We start from the raw sequence: 6,216 nt of genomic DNA on the forward strand, positions 1-6,216 counted from the left end.
TCAGGTTGTGGACTATTCTTGTGTACCTGCTGTGGATTTTACAACCCTGTTTGGACAATAAACTGTTGAACTGTTCCAACGCTGGTCTCAGTCTGTGCTGTTCTTGGGTCCAACCTCACGCCCATTACAGTGGTTATGTTTAGGCACTGATAGCACTGAATTAAAGGACCAGTGTGTAACTTGCAACCAACTGAACACCACTTGTGTCGTTTGAGAACGGGCTGTGGAGTGTGTAGGAGAAACTACGGTGGCCACGAAAGGTCCAATCTAGAGCCAGTGTTTGGCTACTGTAGAAACAAGGCGGCCTCTGCGGACCGCGACCGGCGGCGTCTGTAGATAAAAACATCTCATTCTAAGGAAACAAAAACACGAGTCCTATATTCAGGTGATTACACACTAATGAAAACATTACTATGAATATTATATTACACTTCTGACTATAGATCAATAGATGACATCAATAACAAATAGCCCTGGTCCAGAAATTCCTTCCGTGTGATCCAGCAGTGAGACACTGAGGATGGTCTTTACAGTGAACAAGGAGACATTTTAAGAAATGAATAGAATTTGCATATTTATAGAGTGTTGAATTTTTAATGAGGTAGAAGGAGTAGATGACTTTTTAAAGGATTTTAATGAGGAAATTATACTTTTTTTGTGGAAAAAAACCCACATCAGACCCACATTATTGTTCCAAGCAGACTCTTCGTATATATGTCTATCAGTGTTGGGCAGTAGCACATTACAGTTGCCTGAGTACTACTACATTTCAGTCATAATATTACAGTTACTCCTCAAAAAATAACAGCTGTTGGTCACATTTTACCTTCTTTATTATCTTTTTCCTCCTGTTTGTTTGTTTATTTGTTTGGTAAAAACTACAACGAGTAGCTACTTTAGCTCACTGTCAGCGTACTTTGCAATCTGTGTATCATCCGTTCTTTTCATATTCAATTGAGATTCCAAAATCGGAAAATGAAAAAACGGTTTGTTATTTCCTTATTCGTTTTTATGAATTTGATACAAAAACAAATAACGGCTCATTTTTTGTACTTTTGATTTATTGCTCAGATCAAAAATAGGGAAATGAAAGTAACTGGCACGGATCTCTTCTAGTTCATGTCCGAACATGTCTTTTTCTTAAGGTCATTTAACACAGAATTTTTTTAAGGACCCAAGCTGTTTCCCTGACTACCATTTAGAATTAGGTTAACAAGAAATAGGAAAAACAACCCGTTTTCTGTTTTGTTTTTTTTGAAAATAAAAAAAATTCTTGTTTTCTCTTTTGAAAATAAAAAACAAATACAAAAATATTTGAAAATAATTGTTTGAAAATAAAAACCTGTTTTCTGTTTTTTTGTTGTTGTAAACGTTGGTCAGGAAACAGCTTGTTTCCCAGTTCTTGTTTTTCTCATTTCAAAACAAAACCAACAGACTTTGTTCTGACTTTAAGACTTAACAGATTGTCGTTTTTTTGTCCTTTCATAGGATTTATTGACAAACCTTCTCCTTTAAGGGCTTTTGTTGCCTAGCAAGTCGGGAAACTGCATGTGGGGAAGCTGCTTAGTTCAACCAGAATCACCGCAGGGAAACAGAAACAGACAACAGCAATAACAGGCCGACAACGTCACGCAGACACTCTTTCTATTGTGCACAGACCACGGTATCGCAGACACAACGCCACGTCCACAAAAGCTGCCTTGGAAGACAATATTTTAGGTCACTGAGCTCCATCAACGGCTTGTCTGGGACATAAAATTAACCAACAAACCCTCAAATATTATCTCCAACACACAAACACACACACACACTGTGGCTGTTGCAGTGTGTGTGTTCAGATGCCCTGAGGCGGTGAAGATTTACTAAAGTGGAGATCCTCCATAGCTCCTCTATTGTTAAGATTCCCTAACAAGCCACATTTGGCTCCACCGGCCTGCAGCAGTCAGATAAAGCACAACAGAGAGCTGTAACGTTTGTTTGCCTCTCACACTCACACACACTGATCTATGGACTGTATTAGCTGCCATATAGCAGGAAATCAATTATTAATTGCTTGGTTTTAATTTTATTTGCCTCCCCTCATCAATTGCATTAACAGGACTCTGGGAACACAAACAGGATTTATTTGGGAGTCGTTAACCGCCGACAGTACGTTCAATCGCAGGAGTCGATCTGAGAGTGGGTGAAACACCAGCTCTGTGACGCACGACTGTTACTGTAAATCATACGGCAATTACAAGCGAGGACAATCAGGCTCAATATACATAATTTCTGCTCAGTCTGGGGGTAGCGGGGAGGATGTGTGGCAGCATAGATGTAATCACAGTGGAAAGTCTCCTACTGATGTGGCATACCTAATGTGCAGCTGTTCTCGGGCTCCTAATGAGAGCTGGCTGCTTCGCTCGCCGTTCAGGGGGTTTCATATCTACGCAGCGATCGTGAAAGGAATACAGATTGCACACACGTACAGTATGTCGGCTGTGAAACAAAGACAACACTCTCTTTACGGTGTATCATCCGTCACTGTCAAACATACTGTATCTACTGTACATCAGCACCGACTACTGACATATAGTTCAGTATTATAGTTTATTCCTTTGCACGACCTGTGTTTCTTTGACTTCTATACAGATATTGTATGTTGTTACTATTACTAATATAATAATTAGTGAACGGTTAGTGAGGCCAACAGAAGTGTCACCATCAAATTTAAAGTTTGGGTTTTATAAGAAGGAAGAAAAGTTGGTCAAAAGTCTGTCAATTTGTACGATCTGTTGGACAGCAGTTAGTCCAGGTGAAATGTGCATGCCAGTCATAGCACGACAGATATGAACATTCACCTGGTGAGACGGTGATACCTGTGCAGGTGACGTAGAGTCAGTGGATGCTAATACAGCTAACACAAGCAAGAACATGCAAGATATTAAACACTTTCCAGTTGAAACTGAGCTCCAAGGTGCAAGGTCTAAAGTAATCACTGCAGAACGTCTTTATTGTCTGCGTCTGTTGGAGAAGCTATAAACACAATGACATGTAATTCTGAAAATTAGACATTTATCTTCCGCAAAACAGCAAAAAGTTAATATTTTAACGCACATTTTAGCTGAGGAATGGCTAATGGCTACACATTGTAACAATTGGGGAATGTTTGAGTCACTTGAGCTCCAAAAGAACGATAAATTAAAATTAAAATGTTCTTTTACATATAATTTTCTTTGTCAGAAACACTAGAGAGGCGCTAAAGAGCCGCAGCTAAAATGAATAAAGTCAGAACAACCTTGATGAAAGAGGTCATTCTTCGTGTAAAAGCAATAAAAAAAAGGAAAATTGAAACACACATAAAGCAACATCAGATAATAAAGAAGCTGTCTCTCTCCACCCACACACACTCTGCAGATCCTTTTCATGCTGTCAGGACACGAGGTTGATCTTGCTTTTTGCAGGAGACAAAGTCCTTCGATTTCACTGCCTGAAGGTTAATTCAGATCACCTGTGTTATTCACTGTTATAAAAGCAGCACTGATTAAGTTACAGATGCAGGTTAGTTTCGCCGGTACAAAGATCAGCAGCGGTGCATAAAAACCTTTACTGCCATTAAGAGTTGGTTCTTTTCACTTGGAGCATCAGACTGAACAGACTTACATTAGCGGTGAAAATAGAAGGTTTCGTCTATAAGCTTCTTGCAGGTGAGATTTTAAAGGGGAACTCCCTCAGTATGGAGCTACAGCCAGTTAGCTTAGCTTAGCACAAAGACTCGAAATGGGGGAAACAGGCTAAGAAACAGTTGCAAAATCCTCCCACCAACACCTCTAAAGTGTGCGTTGCCTCTGAGCTGTTGCCAGGCAACCAGAGGAGACTCCAGGAAGTCAGCTAACTAATGAATCTTCGCTCTGTGTCGCTTAAAGTTTAAGATGATTGATGGATATATATATATATATCATATCACAGGTTGAAATCTGGTCACATTTTGTTTTACGGGAAGAAAAATGCAATACAAATACAAAGAAATTGATTCTTGTTTCTATGTTAACAATATAACTGATGATGTGATCTGAAAGGTATATACAGACATGAGAGTCTGACTGTCAACAAACATATATCCCAAAATATATAAATAATTATTCCTTTAAAACTGTACATGGCAACATTGAACTCCAATACACACCTACAGTATGAATGAGAAGCTAAGCTAACACACACATTTATACAAAAATAAATTAAACTCTTACACAATTGCACAGAAAACTATATAAAATATACTTATGTTGTGCGTCACACATTGCAGTAAGGATCTAATAAAACCGGCCTATTGCATTATGGGTAAAGAAGAATAAATTCAGGATATCTCTGCTGCTTTTATTTTGATCTCTATTTTTAAAAACTCTGTCTCCTGTGAGTCACTCAACCTTTTAGAACTGCAGTGCTAAAACTGGCAGAGGTCAGATAAAGCCCATAATGGATACATAATGTCATAACTGGAAACTTAAAAATAATAAACGTATACCAACTATAATAATGACCTTCTGGAGTCTCTCTGGCTCATTTGGTTTTCAATTCCAGCCAAATGAGATAGAAGGAGTGGGAGAGTAACCTTTAAAGTAGTCATATTGTAAGAAAATTAATTAAAGAGCTTATTTAAAAAAAGGTGACAAGCAGCTACAGGTTGTGATTGTGTCTTCTGTTTCAGATTAACTACAAAATGAGGAGCTGGACAAAAATAACTATAGCAGGGCAGGAACAACACGTATCTGTAGGTTCGTCAACAATCGGAAGATGAACCTGTCATTTAAACCTGAGAAATAACAGTTAACTTTATCTTAAATCAAACAGACTACACACACTTTTCCTTTGGATCCACACAAATCCCAGTGTGACACTCTGGGATACAGTCGTCTCGTAAAAAGTCACGTACCATTCAAATTAGATCGTCAAGAGGTCTGCAATTCAACAGAGCCACTTAAGATAATTAGGTCAAGCATCAAGCCAATCAGCGAGCACTAATGTATGATGGCGAGGCGGCTGAAGTGGGCCACGAGTTACGACACATTTCAACAGCTCGCAGCGAGTTCAGTGCACAAGTTAAAGTGGGGATAATCCAAAATCCCTCCCAGGCATTTGGAGGGAAAACATTTAGTATAACGGCTGTTAAAAAGGGGGATTATCTTTATCTGAGTCTAAAATAAGGTTTTTTTACAAAGGGCACTCAACTCCTCTGGAGATGGAGCAAAGAAAAATAAGTCGTTTTGAATTCTGACATAAGTTGCTAATGTTAGCATTACTTCCAGGGACAAGCAGCGTTACATTTTGTGGGGTTATTAATTGAAAGGTTCAGACTAGCACATACAGTACATTGTGCTGTATGTCAGCACTGTTGTTCAAACACTTCCATACTAACTATTTTGAGTACATAAGTGCGAATACCCGGATGGGTAGATAGAAACTGCACAAGAGTAACACAGGGTCAGTCTGCAGGCAGTAGGCTACTGTGATACTCTGATTTCTGAAGAAAAGAGTTCTTCCTTACAGATGACTTCTCAAATCAGTGAAACAGCTGCTGCAGTGGATGAAAAGCAGCGGACTCTTGGGAATTCACAAATAAGGATTTTGAACCAACGCTACAGGATGTTGTGTTTCCTCTTTGCTGCAGTTTGTTTCATCTCCTCTCTTTCTTTGACCGCTAGAAACAAGACGAGAAAGAGAGGAAATGAACACTCAGCTCTTCCTCTGTGAACACCCGTATTGATGATTTCCGAACGAGCGGATCAATCGGAAACTTCCAGCTCCGGCAGCCGGTCACCAGGCTTGTTTTATTGTGCGACGGTAAAGATTACATTGATTAAACAATCACAGATACATACAGGAGTTTAAAGCTGCTGAGTGGGTGCTGCATAAAGTTGGAGACTGTGGAACCTCTATCAGATCTCCAGATAATGTAAATCCATAATATTAAGCCTTTAATCCACAAGCCTATCATCAGTAGCCGGAGATATTCTTATAAACTAATTATCCTGGTTGCTGTGACTCTAATCATTAATGTCACCTTAAGATTTCATTAGGTAGAGCAGGTTGAATGTTTAATGGCTGATTTCATAAAGAACTGAGACAATTAGGCAAATATCTAAATAAAAGCACTGAAAGAAAGTTGATTATATATGAGATTTAAAGCATTTTTATATCAGCTGTTCTCTATATACAGACACAGAGTCACATGGTGTC

This window comes from Morone saxatilis, unplaced genomic scaffold (genome assembly GCF_004916995.1).
Source record: "Morone saxatilis isolate NCDOM2014 unplaced genomic scaffold, NCSU_SB_2.0 Contig21, whole genome shotgun sequence".
Classification (NCBI taxonomy): domain Eukaryota; kingdom Metazoa; phylum Chordata; class Actinopteri; family Moronidae; genus Morone; species Morone saxatilis.